The sequence below is a fragment of the Cricetulus griseus genome, chromosome 2 (assembly GCF_003668045.3).
Source record: "Cricetulus griseus strain 17A/GY chromosome 2, alternate assembly CriGri-PICRH-1.0, whole genome shotgun sequence".
Lineage (NCBI taxonomy): Eukaryota > Metazoa > Chordata > Mammalia > Rodentia > Cricetidae > Cricetulus > Cricetulus griseus.
The window spans coordinates 319,834,898-319,846,587 of record NC_048595.1 but is presented as its reverse complement, the minus strand read 5'-3'; the positions used below and the strand labels follow the sequence as shown (position 1 = coordinate 319,846,587).

At 39.2% G+C, this 11,690-nt stretch overlaps 1 long non-coding RNA gene across 1 annotated transcript; it reads left to right on the top strand.

The window, feature by feature from the left end:
- The first annotated feature begins 816 nt into the window (after nucleotides 1-816).
- On the top strand, nucleotides 817-4,162 carry LOC107979620. Its single transcript, XR_003482417.2, has 3 exons — nucleotides 817-972; nucleotides 1,344-1,476; nucleotides 3,839-4,162. It is a non-coding gene; the product is annotated as an uncharacterized LOC107979620 (long non-coding RNA).
- Nucleotides 4,163-11,690: the final 7,528 nt, after the last annotated feature.

Below are 11,690 nucleotides of genomic sequence, written 5' to 3'. Positions count from 1 at the left end.
AGTCCACAGAGGTGCAGAAGTGACTCAGATGTGCAATTAGCAGAACTTCAAAGACTAATGTCTAAGCTCAATAATCTATAAGAAAGCAGGGCACAGTGAAGTTAAAATATAGTCTAAAAAGCCAGGCATTGGCGGTGCATGCATTTAATCCCAGCAGTCAGGAGGCAGAGGCAGGTGGATCTCTGTGAGTTCAAGGACAGTCTGGTCTACAGAGCAAGTTCCAGGACAACCTCCAAAGCAATACAGAGAAACCCTGTCTCAAAAAACTATATATCTATATCTATATCTATATCTATATCTATATCTATATCTATATCTATATCTATATCTATCTATAGTCTAAAGGCACAGAAATATCCAGAAAACCAAAATTACATATCTGAAGTCAAAAGATTATTTAATGGACTTAACAGATTAGACATTATAGAATGAAAGATCAGTAAACTAGAAGACATAATATGCTATCCTAAACACAGGTGAGACAGATTTATACAAAAAGAACAGAACCGCTATAACATGTCAGACAAGCATTTAACATACAGATAACTGGCACCCCAGATCAAACCTAAGAAAGGAAGAGGTGGAGGTACAGGAGCCATTTCAAGAAAACTGAGGGTATCCCAGAGTGCACTTAAAAGACTTCCTTTTTAGAAAAAAATGAAAATCCAAGCTGAATAAACTATAACTGTAGCACACGAATACAGTGGTCATTCTCCAAGGTGACCCCAATGAGCTTCACCTGAAACTTTCATGCTATTGTGTGTTTACCACCCCCATTAAATAATGCTGGCCTGTTTGATTCCTTATTAGAGTAGAGATAATATCATATGACTTTTGAATGCAAGTCAAAGGAAACACTTGTGCTTGCTCTGTGGAAACCCAGCTACACATCATACAGAGAGTAACAACTGGCAGGCCAATACGAATGTGCCATTATGGAAGAAGACTCTCCTGCATCCTGAGAACCATCAGGTGACTGGAGCCCCACTTGCGTTCTTGATGGAAACCTAACAGAAGAACCACCTTGGTAGTTACTCTTAGATCTCAACCCATAGAGAGACCATGAGAGGCATTGTAAGTCACCTTACTTATGAGATAACAGTTTGCACAACAATAATAAATTATATTTCTACTTGCTAACAAAAAATAATTATAAAAGTTATTTTATAAAGCCTCTCTATAAAAGCAATGAAACAGCCTGAAATACTTAGAGGCCAAAATAACAAAATTTCACTGAAAATTAAAGTATCACTAAGTAAATCAATGTAGACTTATAAATAGAAATATCTATCATGCTCCAAATTTGGAAGATGTAACATTGTCAAAATATCACTTCTGCCCAGATTAATTTGTAGGTTCGCTTGTGATTTCAATCAAAATTCTACCCATCCTTTAATAAGAAAAATGCATCAGTGTTTGCCTGAACTCTGGGAAGAGAAAAGTACCCTGCAAAGGAGCCAGGGAAAGGTTTTGGTGGTAAGTAGATTATATGCATTTTTACTCTGGTGAAAAATAAGAGGAAAAATTTATCAGTGAACTGTATGTAATCAATAAAAATGATTTCACAAAATGTGTAAACCAAAAAATATCCCTGTCTCTAGCACCCATTTCCTACCCATTCCTATGTCAAACACTGTCTATTCATCTACATCACATTATGCATATATAAACATGTAACTATATTCTCATGTGGACTGTGTTTCCCTTTTAAAAATGTCAGCTTGCTGCAGACTTCCTACATATATCTTGGCTTTTTCATCATTCAGTATTGTCTATGAAGAATAGCTTCTCATAACATACACATGTCATCTGCTCTATCTGTGTTAATTCACATTCATGTTCCTTGCCCCACCATGAATAGCCATGTAAGTATGTGAACTCATGCAACTCTGTGTCTGCCCAGAGATGATTTTTCCAAAAGATAAACTGTAATTTTGATGAATACAACAAATTTTCTGTCATGTGGACTCTACAGATGGATGCTACCACAAGCAATTCTTTCCTTTTTGTCTTTGGCAATATAATGGATGGAAAATAAGGTCTTATTTACTTAAATTTATGTTTCTCTAATTGTAAGCAAGGATCTGCCCATAGTTGCCAAGATAATTTTTACTTTCATTTCTGTAAACCATGTTTAAAACTTTTGACTGATTTTTCTATTACATTCTAAAACACATGTGCAGCTTTTTCTACATAAGCAAATTATTTTTCCTTCAGTAATGAATTACAAATACTTCTTTGTCGTGTGTGTGTGTGTGTGTGTGTGTGTGTGTGTGTGTGTGTGTGTGTGTGTGTGTGTGATGTGCATGTGCGTGGCTGCTCATATGTGTACAAGTGTACATGTGTGCTCATGCATGTGGAGGCTGGAGATAGATGTTGATATCTTTTAGTCACTCTCCACTTTATACATTGAGGTAGGGTCTCTCCTTGAACCCAGGGCTTGCTCAGCTCATCTAGGTAACTAGCTTGCTCCAGGGATTGCTTATCTCTGTCTCCTGTGCACTGAGATTACAGTAGTTGTCTTTACATGGGTGTTGGGGCTCTGAACTCCAATCCTCATGCTTACACAGCAAGTATATGACCCATTGACCCATCTCCCCAGCCTGTTTTATCATTTGTATTTTGATTCTGATTATAACAGTATGAACTCATTTTCTAATTCATCACACTTTTCTTTTTACTTTTACATTTTATATGTATGAATGTTGTATTAGAAGAGTGTATCTGGTCCCTTGGAACTGGAGCTGCAGACAGTTGTGAGCCAGCTGTGTGGGTGCTGGGAATTAAACTCGGGTCCTCTGGAAGAGCAGCCAGTGCTCTAATCTGTGGAGCCACCTCTCCAGCCCTCACCATACTTTTCTTTTGTGATTATCTGAATCACACATATTCCTAGATCCATTCCCATGTTTATTTGGATCTATTTCCAGACTTTCTATTTGTTCTACTGATCTTCTTGGGCAATCATGTAAGGGTACCAGGTTGTTTTAAGTATTACAGCTTTATCTCAAGTGTTAATAACCTGACAGGCTGTTTTCTCTGTCAAAAAAATTTCCTAGCTCTTTCTGTTTCTTGGTAATATACTTGATCAACATTTATTTAAATTCTTAAACCAGCTTGAATGGTTCCACAGTGGGTGTATTCTTTTCATATTTTTATTGAGGTAATATAAAAACATATTGACTACAGGAAACCAACATTACTGATTTTGATTGCCCCAATCCAAAGTTAATTACAGAATGCCTTTTATTTGGAAAAGTATTCTTTTGCTGGTCTCCAAATCTTTTACTGACATTTACATTTTTTCACATAAATCTTGCATATTTCCTTTCCTGTTGTCTTAATCCAATTACACTGGCTAGACTCAGAATTTGCTAATAAGAGCATGACAGAGGAAGTTGGCTCCCTGTTGATTTAAATGGAAATGTTTCCATTTCCTGTTAAGAATTATACTGACTTTGTGTGTAGATACTTGCCTAATATCTATTTACTGCAAGACTTCAAAACTCTAGAATGAAAATCAAATGTTATTGAAAGCCTCCTAGATTCATAACACAATTTTGTAATCTTAAATAATTTCACATTTCTAGGATAAACTCTATCATTCAGCATTACTTTTTCAACTTGCTACTGGATTATGTTTGCTGTTTCATTGGGTTAAGCCATCTGCATTCAAAAGTGAAAGAGAGCCAGAGGGTTTTGTTCAATTTTGTTAGATTTTGAAATCAGTGCTATATTTGTGATACATATTTGTGCTATATATATTGACTGTTCTATAAGCTTAGTTGTTTCTGTATTGTCAAAAGGGGTCACTCTGTATTATTGTTCTCTGCCCTTATAGGTCTGGTAATTCCATGCCAATCCTTTGGGCCTACTGCATCTTGAGAAGATGTACATCATCGATTTCTCTTCCACGAATTTTTGTATGGTAATTGGGAAGACAGCATACCTTTCTAACAAATTTAGCATCACATCCAGTTTTTACAATGTATTTCTACAAATGTGAACACAAAATGCCTTGTAAATCCTTTATTTCTGAATATGTAGCTACTTATTATACTACGATTTCTTTCTTTTGATTGTTCTTATTCAGGTTAGCTGAGTTCTGCTTTCTTGGTTTGGTTTTACCTTTACCTTTTTAACTTTGTAAATGAAATAATTTAAATCAGCCAGTTTTATACTTTACTCATTACCATAATTCTTCCTCCGATAAGAAGGCCTGTATCCTTAATAATGTCTGATATTTTGTTTTCATGGCCACTGTAATTTTCCAGGTGGCAGTTCCAATGCCCTCTTCAGCTTAACATTTCTTTTAAAGAGGTTTTAAATTTTTTCATGTGCTATTTTAAATTTTGTTTTATGAATCTAATTTCTGCTGCAGTAAGAAATGTATTTGTTAGAATTACTTCTACTCTTTGCAATGCATTTGGTCAGCTCTTAGAGATGTTCCATGGATACAAAAAGGCAAGGCCATCTTCAGCTTCTCTGATAGAGGGGTGTGGGAGGTGTTTGTTTTGTTTTTGCTTTGTTGTTTTCTTTTGGTTTTTCCTTGTTTCCTTCAATTGATCACAAGACATTTCATGTGCTAAGCAATCACTCTACTACTGGCATGCAGCCCCAGCCTTCTTTTCTCTTTTCATTTTGACACAGTCCCCATAACATACCAAGGCTAGCCTTGAACTTTCAATGTTCCTACCTCTGTCTTCAGAACAGCTGGGTTACAGCCAGCACCACTAGGTTGCATCTAAAAAGAGTGTTTTGAAACAGGACATGGTGGTGCATGCCTGTAATCCCAGTGTTCAGAAGGTAGAAGAGAAAAATAGGAAAACCAAGATCATCCTCAGCTACAGAGAGAGCAGGGGGACAGCCTGTGTTACACAAGACTGTCTCAAACTCCTAATTAATTATAATTAAAAACAAATAAATGAATGCTGTTTTATATGCACATATATACACAGACACATAAACATGCACATAAAATCTAGGTCAATAATCTTATCTAGGTTTCATTTCCTTGCTTTTTTTGCACAATTAATCTTCCATAAACAACTTCTTGTCTCCTGTGGTATCTTTCCATTTTCTGTTCTATAACAGGGTATCTGAAACCAAGTACCTTATAAGAGAAGAAGTTCTTTCCCATACAGGTTTGGAGGAAAGATGTCTGGGGTTAGATGGCATCATCTGAGCATCCCTCCTACTGCATCACAACATGGCAGAGAAGCAGAAAGGAAAATGGCCATATTCAGAAGGGACCAAGCATGTGGGGTAGCCTCACTGCATAGCACGCATTCTGTGGTACTTCCTATGAGTATGAGGACATACTCCTGTGAGAATCTCTTCCCAATGGCAGTGCGCTCGAGATATAACTACCTTTTACTAGATCCCACTTAAATATAAAACTCTCTATACTACAACTTAGTAAAATGCCTACATTACCAAAAGTGACCTTCAGATTCAATGTATCCTTCACCAAAATTCCAATGACATTCTTTCCATAACTAGAAGAAAACAGTCTTAATATTCACATGAAGGTGCAAAAGACCACAAATAGCCAAGGCTAGCCTGAACACAAAGGACCATGCTGGAAGGAGACATCATGAAGTCTGGCTTCAAATTTTACTATAGAGCCATAGAAACAAAAGCAACATGACATTAGCAAAAGGAAAACCATATGGATGAACAGAACAATAGAATACAGAATCTAGAAGTAATTCCACTGGTATAACCAACCTGAGTTTTGACAAAGGTGTTGTCTCTTTTTTTTTCAGATTATTTTTTTATTTGAATTAGAAACAAGATAGTTTTACATGACAATCCCAGTTCTCTTCTCCCTCCCATGCTCCTCTACCATCCCCCCCCCCAACTAAAACCCTATCACATAACCTTTCTGCTCCCCCTGGATGGTGAGGCCTTCCATAGGGTGTCATCAGAGTCTATCATATCCTTTGGGATAGGGCCTAGGCACATGCCCGTGTGTCTTGGCTCAGGGAGTATCCCTCTATGTGGAATGGGCTCCCAAAGTCCATACCTATGCTAGGGATAAGTACTGAACTACTACAGGAGGTCCTGTAGATTTCTGAGGTCTCCTCACTGAAACCCACGTTCCTGTGGTTTGGATCAGTCCCATGCTGGTATCCCAGCTATCAGTCTGGGGAGCAAAAGCTCCCGGATGTTCAGGTCAGCTGTTTCTATGGGTTTCATCAGCCTCAGATCAGTTAGCCCAAAGAAGTACAAATTGGTAATGAATACATAAAAATGATCAACATCTTTAGTCATTAGGAAAATGTAAGCAAGACTACATTGCCATCTCATCCCAGTGACACTGGCGAGAAAACAACAGAAATTACTAGCAAGAATACAGGGGGGCAAGGAACCCTTAATCAGTGGTAGAAATGTATATAAGTAGCGATAATGCACAAATTCATATGGAGGTTATTCAAACAAATTGAGGATTAAGCTGGGGAGAATGCTTAGTGGAGAGCTATGAAGAAAGAGACCTTATATCAACTTTGGGCCTCCATAAGAACATACATTCAATATTCTTTAGTTGCCTATAGTTCTTTAGCTAGAATAGTTTTTAATTTGGAACTAAATAAACATATTTATATCTAAAATGATTAAATTTAAATGTCTTCCATTCCTGAGTGACTGAATAGAATTCATGGATTATTTTTAATCTTTCTCATAATAAGCCACCCTATGTACAAACAAGATGCTTTTTCTATTTTACTCAAGCTTTTTTTATGTCTTTAGACTATAAAAATATTTTTCTATTGATCATAAATGTTCCATTTATTACTAATTATTATTAGTTATGCTCTAAATGGTGCTTTTCTGCTCTATCTTCTAAAAGATTACTATTCACATTTAGAAAGATGACTCTCTTTCAGTCAGGCATTGGTGGCGCACGCCTTTAATCCCAGCACTCAGGAGGCAGAGGCAGGTGGATCTCTGTGAGTTTGAGGCCAGCCTGGTCTCCAGAGCAAGTGCCAGGATAGGCTCCAAAGCTACACAGAGAAACCCTGTCTCGGAAAAAAAAAAAAAAAAAAGAAGGATGATCTCTTGTGCTAATTTTATACATAATGTTCATCCTGAATTTCTGTCTCTTTTGATAATTTTCCAGTTGAATTCTTTGCAGTTCTTTCTTTTATTCAAGTGAAACAATTTGTACCTCTAGAACAGTGAACAGTAAATTACAGAAATGATAGTGGCTTTCCTTGTTTTGCTCATAATTTTAATGAGGGGTATAATTTAGGCCTCATAACAAGTAAATAAATAAATGTTATTTTAATGAGCTTTCATTGCAGTCCTTTAGAGACTTGTGGTCAGGATATGATGGGCAATGTAGTGACAAACCATATCAGTGGACCAAATCTCCCTGCTGTCTATTTTTATAAATGGGTTTAAGGAATTCAGCCACACTTGTCTGCCTATGTACAATATGGCTGCTATCACTGAGAATATTTACTGGTTGGTTCTTTACTGAAAATATTGACCATATCCAGTTCCATAATATTTTTCAGCAACCATTCTAAAATGCCTTGCCTAACACACAAAACAATTATTCTGTTGTTATCTATTTAACTTATGCCCACAGTCGCCTGTGCACTAGGACACTGGGATTTACTGGGCTGTTTGGTGAAATCCTAGCATCAGAAACAGATGCTCTCTGAAAACACAGCACTTCATAATCCAGTGACCAAAATGCTCTGTTATCATGCTTGGAGCTCTAAGGAAAGGAAAAAATGAAAGAGGGTGTATCGAAACTCTTGAGAGTTTCTATTTTAATACAAAAAGAGAGAGGAAGGAAAGACAACCAATCAGATAAACCCTGCTAGGCTAAATCAAGTAGAACACAGGAAAAAAAACACAGGAATGGAGGCCCCATGTGTGATCTAGAAGCATGCACTTTGTGCAGGACCTGCATTCAGAGCCTCCTGCAGGAAGTTATCAAAGAAAAGGGAGCACTTCAACAGTGGCTGATTCACCTAAGGTGAGAAGCAGAGGAAAAATCCAGTTTCCACTCTGAATTCCGTATCTCCAAAATCAGGGCACCATGCTTTCTTACTCTCCTTTAGCTAGTATGTTAGGGTAAAGAGGAAAGACCCCCATAGTGGGTTAAGAAGTAAGATCTGATCAATTTAAAGGGATATGTGCCATCTGCTCTGAGTGCAAATGGTAAGACAAAGGCATACAGATCCAGGGGAAACTGCAGTTCCCACACCTTAGGGACATATTGACAGAGTAGGTCCAGGCCCTCCCAGTGGCTTTGCAGAGGCCACCTCCTGACTCTTGGGTATTGTCAGAAGACAAGGTAAGGTCCTGGGTGCTGTGTACAACAGAGAGAAGTTCAGGGGCTTCTCATGAGTACTGGATGTACAACTTTTAAAATTCCCCTTTAAAAATAGAGCAATCAAACTCCCCCTATGCTGTCCACAGTCTCTTGACCCCTGGCATTGATCTGAGGAAGAGAAGGGTGTATCAACTGTAAAAGGGCTATCTCACTTTCTTCTGCTGTTTCTGTCTGGCTTCTCCGGAGTTCTGTGCTGTTGGGCTTCTGAATTGCAGTGGCTCTGGAGCCACAATGAGTAGCTGCATAGAAGTTCCCACTGGACATCTGGCTGGGAATACCTGAAAGATCCAGCTCAAGAAACCCTGTAAGTCATCATGAGGGGACCCTGGATGGGCCTCTGCCAACCACCAGCACCGGGTACCCAAGAACCAACTGAGCTATGATGTGGAACCCCATGGGTATCCAGGAGATGCCCACATGCTGGAATTCAGCCCACTCTGATGTCATAATCTTTCCATCCACCAGTGCTGATCTTGAAGCCTGACATGCTTGGATCAGCCCAAGTCTCCTTCCTCAGCAGGATGTAATCTGTTACACTCACAGTGTCTAGAACTCTTAGGCTCCTGATCTACCTCCAATCTCCTACACCTCCTAGGTATTAGCTGTATATCATAGGATTTGTTGCCTCCTTGAGGTCATCTTGTAGCCGAGATAAATTCATTCACTGACCAACTCAGCTCATTCTCCATGGTTAAATTCCATTCATATTCCTCTGTCTACAATTACTGACAATATCCCCAAAACCTTGAAGGCCTCTTCAGCCTGGCATGATTTTTCTTAGGATAACTCATCACTGCTAGCCACCTGTAGATCTCATTCAACAACTTCAACTCCATCACATGAAAAGGGTTTAGTTCATCTTCAGGGACCTCAACCATGGTTAAAAGTCAGGCCACATCCTCTTCAATTGGCATCAGCACACACTAGCTGCATTGCTTTGCCTACTAGTCCCCTGCTTGACCCAAGGCAACTTGAGCCAAGTCTGCTTGAACTAATCTTATGAGCCACTACCATGACCTGCTCTCTCTCAGCAGAGTCAAGGAACAACACAAGGCTGAAGAATTCAGGGCTAAGGCCAGTGAATTGAAGTGCCAATGCAGCAGCAAAGTGTCCAGTTTTATTATTTGTGGAAGCATGCAGGTGGTATGGTTGGAGCAGTAAGTAGACTATATGGCTTAACTAAACAAACAAACAAACTAACAACAAAAAAACCCCAATGGAATCTTGAAATTTGCAGGAAAATGGATGGAACTAGAAGAAACCATTCTGAGAGTGGTAACCCAATCACAAAAAGACAAACATGGTATGTACTCACTCATATGTGGATTTTAGACATAGAGTAAAAGATTACCAGACTACAATCCGCACTGCCAGAGAAGCTAGTAAACAAGGAGGACCCTAAGAGAGACATACATGGTTCCCCTGGAGAAGGGGAAAGGGACAAGATCTGAGCAAATTTGGGAGGACGGGAAGAGGGGGGAGGGAGCTAGGAGAATGAGAAGGGGAGAAGGGGAGGGGTAAGGAGAACATGAGGGAGCAGAAAGGTTGAGTCAGGCAAAGAACAGAAGATAACAAGAATGGAGATACCATAATAGAGGGAGACATTTTAGGTTTACAGAGAAATCAGGCACTACAGGAATGTCTGGATATCTACAAAGACGATACCAGCTAACAATCTAAGCAACAGAGGAGAGGCTACCTTAAATGCTCTCCCCTGAGAATGAGATTGATGACTGACTTATATGCCACCCCATAGCCCTCATCCAGCAGCTGGTGGAAGTATAAGCAGACACCCACAACTAATCACTGAACTGAACTGGAATCCAAATGCATAGAAGGATGAGTGATGAGCAAAGGGGTTCAGACCGGGCTGGTAAAACCCACAGAAACAGCTGACCTGAACATCGGGGAGCTCCTGGTCCCCAGACTGATAGCTGGGATACCATGGGACTGATCCAGAACCTCAGGAACATGGGTTTCAGTGAGGAAACCCCAGAAATCTACAGGACCTCCTGTAGTAGTTCAGTACTTATCCCTAGCATAGGTGTGGATGTTGTGAGCCCATTCCACATAGAGGGATACTCCCTGAGCCAAGACACACTGGGGTGGGCCTAGGCCCTATCCCAAAGGATATGATAGACTCTGATGACCCCTATGGAAGGCCTCACCCTCCAGGGGGAGCAGAAAGGATATGTGATAGGTAGGGTTTTAGTTGGGGGTAGTCGGGGAGGAGAGGAGGGAGAGGGACCTGGGATTGACATGTAAAACAATCTTGTTTCCAATTTAAAAAAAAATACACAAAAGAAAAAAAAAAACTCTGTTGAGTAGGCCGACTTATGCTCAAAGGTTGAGTCCTGGCTTTGCTCTGTTGGACCTTTAACACTATGTGGAGCTTAGCATATGGAGTTGTCCAACAGATGTTTATTAAATTACTAGAAGAATAAATAAATAGTTTCTTTACCTCATGTTTATTATTTTAGAATGTACTGATTCACAAGGAAATAAGCCAGCAAAGACTGATAATCCTGATAACTCTTAAATCTTCTAACGTCCATTTTCAATAAACATCCTACATTTATTATCACCCTGAGAATCAATCTGGCTGAAAATAACCACCTACACTCCTGTCTTTAACCAAGTCCGATCTTTTGTTTCCCAGCCCTCCTACTAAACAACATTCCTTCCGAGCTCTGTTTTTCCAAGCATCATCCCATGTACTCTCTCCTAGGTACTTGATTAGTTCTTCATCCCATTACTGTTTCCACAAGGAAATTCTAAACTAAGAAGAATCATTTGAAAGTGGTTTTGTGTAAGAAAAAGTTCCAGATAAATTAAAATTTTCCTAAAACTGCCTAAGAATCAAACCATGCAAAAACAGGATTGGGTGACTATTAAACATCTGTAGAAGATATTTTGGAAGCTTACAGAATTAGCAACTACTTTAAAAGAGAAAAAGCCAGCAGGCTTAATTACTAAATCCCAAATGCCAACAAAGGAATAAAAAAAATTTATTAAAGAAGCCACAGGAGTAGGGAGCATTTGCAGCACATCTGTGACGTAGGATTCCTTGTAGCCACAGAGCCATAGGTGACCATAGTAGCCCAACCTGTTGCAGTGATTAGAGAGCAGAGGCAGGAGAGGCCAGGAGCAAACTAGGCATATTAGCAATCTCTATGTTGGACTGAGGAACTCTGCTTCAAAAGAATAAGAAGAACATGACATCAGCCTCAGGTCTCCACATCACAGACATATGTGCATCCACATAAATATATATGAACATACAAACACACATGCATGCACATACCACCCACAGAGATGCACATAGAAAAAGACCTAGATA